At 32.1% G+C, this 2764-nt stretch overlaps 1 long non-coding RNA gene across 1 annotated transcript; it reads right to left on the minus strand.

Annotated features, from left to right (window-relative positions):
• Nucleotides 1-1435: 1435 nt before the first annotated feature.
• On the minus strand, nucleotides 1436-2354 carry LOC141692803 (uncharacterized). The gene is made up of 2 exons (XR_012562918.1): nucleotides 2124-2354; nucleotides 1436-2042 (listed from the first exon to the last, which is right to left on the minus strand). It is a non-coding gene; the product is annotated as an uncharacterized LOC141692803 (long non-coding RNA).
• Between the last annotated feature and the right edge of the window lie 410 nt (nucleotides 2355-2764).

The raw sequence follows: 2764 nt of genomic DNA on the forward strand, positions 1-2764 counted from the left end.
CTTTTCGAAACATTGTGTCTGATTTTGGTGAACAGATTCCTATCTGATTTTGGTGAACATTTTTTTGTCTGATTTGGGGGAACGTTGTCTAGGGCTTTGAAATGGAAACTCGTCTTATATCATTTATTTTTTGTTCATATTATTTTTATTTATTTTAGCTACTCAACTTCCCATTGGTATTTAGGAAACTAAAAAAAATAAGATTTTAAAAAATAATATATACTTTTTTTACTTAATGTTTCAAAATAGTATAGACGTTAAATTTTATTGAACTTATTTTTATTTTTAATAGTCATTAAAATATTATTATTTAAGAGTTAGATTCTATGAAGTCCACTTTTTTCAATGGAGTTCTTTGAGTTCATATATGTTCTTCAAGTAAAATATTGATTAAATTATTGAAAAATATATTATTTTTTAAATTATATTCCACAAATATCACTATTTTATTGAAAATCTTGCGAATTACATAGATTTTACAAGTAGAATATTGCAAAATATATTATTCTACAATATATGCTTAGTTTGTGGAACATAAATGTTCATATTGCAGAACATATATATTTTACTTGTAAATATATGAGATTTGCATAATTTTATTGAACTAATAATATTTGTGAAACATATTTTGCAAGATAACATGTTTTTTAAGATATTTTATTTGCAGAAGACTCTGAGGACTCACTCTAATAAAAAGGTGGACTTCATAGAATTTTACTCTATTATTTAATTAACTATGAAAATTAAAGGGTGAAACCCCGAAATACCTTCTTTTATAGAAAAGAAATCTTAAATACCCACTACCCACTGACGCTATCACTTGCCCAAAATATCCATACAGTGCGTATAATGTAAACGCGTGGTCGAATTACGCATACAAAAAATGCGTGCAGTAGATAGAGTGGTGTGCATAGACTTATAGATTTCTTCGCATGAACAACATGCGTGTAGTCGATATTCATTTTCTTTGCCCTGTGTTTGGTCCATGATAGTATTATTTTATTAACATTAACTATTTGGTATATAGCAGTGGTCAGTGACACCTTAATTTATTATTGCATTGCGACTGTCTAATAGGCAATAACACACTAGGTGAACAAATAAATGAGGCCAGTATTTCATTCATGCAGTTTTACTATCACCAATTCACCATACATTAAAGTAGTACTAGAAAATAACGTAAAGGGTATGTGCATTTCAATAATGCGTGAACAATAGGTATTTCGGCACTACAAGAAAAACGGCTAAATACAACCGGTTTAAAACCGGTTGTATTTAGCTAAATTCAACCGTTTTCGGTTGTATTTAGCTAAATACGACCGGTTTTTGGACCGGTTGTATTTGCTCGAGTAATATTTAGTAAACCGGTTGTATTTAGTAATAAATACGACCGACTAAATACAACCGACTAAATACAACCGCTTAAATACAACCGTTTCCGGTCAAATTTAATTTTTCGGATAAAATTCGAATGTCCCGCCCAAACAATTAAATTTTATGACAAAATTCAAAAGGCCCGCCCAGTTATTCAATTCAACAGTATCTGGTCGAAAATAGGATTCTAAATACTACCGAATACGATTGTATTTACGCACATAAATTTCAAAAAAAAACTAGCCGGAAACCGGAAAATATCCAGATTTCGGCGAGCTTCCTAAAATCCGTCCAGTTTCCGGCAGCCTTAAACTCAACTAAATCCCATTTTCGAAAGACGGGGCTCTTGTCATGATCCATCAGCCTTGCCAACCCAAAATCTCCGAGCCTGGCATTAAAATTTGCATCCATCATACTGTTACTAGTCTTTATGTCTCTGTGAATCACTTGTTGTTCACATTCTTAATACAAATAAGTCAAAACAGAGGCCAAGCCGACAACAATATTATATATGTGTAACCATTTTATTATGAACTCAGATTATATATGTTATATAACCATTTCCATCTTTTTCACTCTCTCTGAGGCATTAACTCGAACACTTGAGCTACAAACAACACAACCATCCACATTTCGCCATCTGGGACGGCACCAAATGGGTTCAGAATCTGGATACAACAGATTATCAAGACTTTCATTAGGCATAAACTGATAGACAAGCAACAATTCACCGTTTTCAGCACACCAACCTTGAATCGAGAAACTCCAACTTTGAAAAAGATGGGTTCCTGTACTTCCTTCAGTAGAAGCTGAAATCCCATTTTCGAGATATAGTTTTAGTACTATTATGAAGCTAGGATGAAGTATACAACATACTATAAAAACAGAAAGAAAAAAAACAGGGGAGGGGGAGGTAGGTTGACCGGAAAAAAACAGCGAAGGGGGAGGGAGGTGCGGCGTGAGGGAAAGGGGAAAGAGGGGGGGGGGGGTTGGAACGCGTAAGGTAGGGGGTGGGGGGGTTTAGGGTTAGTTTCTTTATATATAATTTTGTTTTGTTTTTGTGTGTAAATATTTTTTATAAAATGTAATTTCAACCGTTGGATTGTTGTGATATTAGTTGAATATGGTCCATTAGATATAATTCACGCAGATCGCTGACGTGGCTCTAAATACTACCGCGATCCGTCGAATTTAGGAGTGTCAATTTTATTATTATTATTATTATTATTATTATTATTATTATTATATAATTTGATAACTTTTACAGGACATAAATATTAATTAATATTTTCCTTACAAAGATTATTATATTCTAAATTTTAAAATTTATTTTTGAGAATTCAATGTTTTAAGAAAAAATTTAATTCATGATTTGGATCGATTTTATCAT

The sequence above is a fragment of the Apium graveolens genome, chromosome 10 (assembly GCF_009905375.1).
Source record: "Apium graveolens cultivar Ventura chromosome 10, ASM990537v1, whole genome shotgun sequence".
NCBI classification, from domain to species: domain Eukaryota; kingdom Viridiplantae; phylum Streptophyta; class Magnoliopsida; order Apiales; family Apiaceae; genus Apium; species Apium graveolens.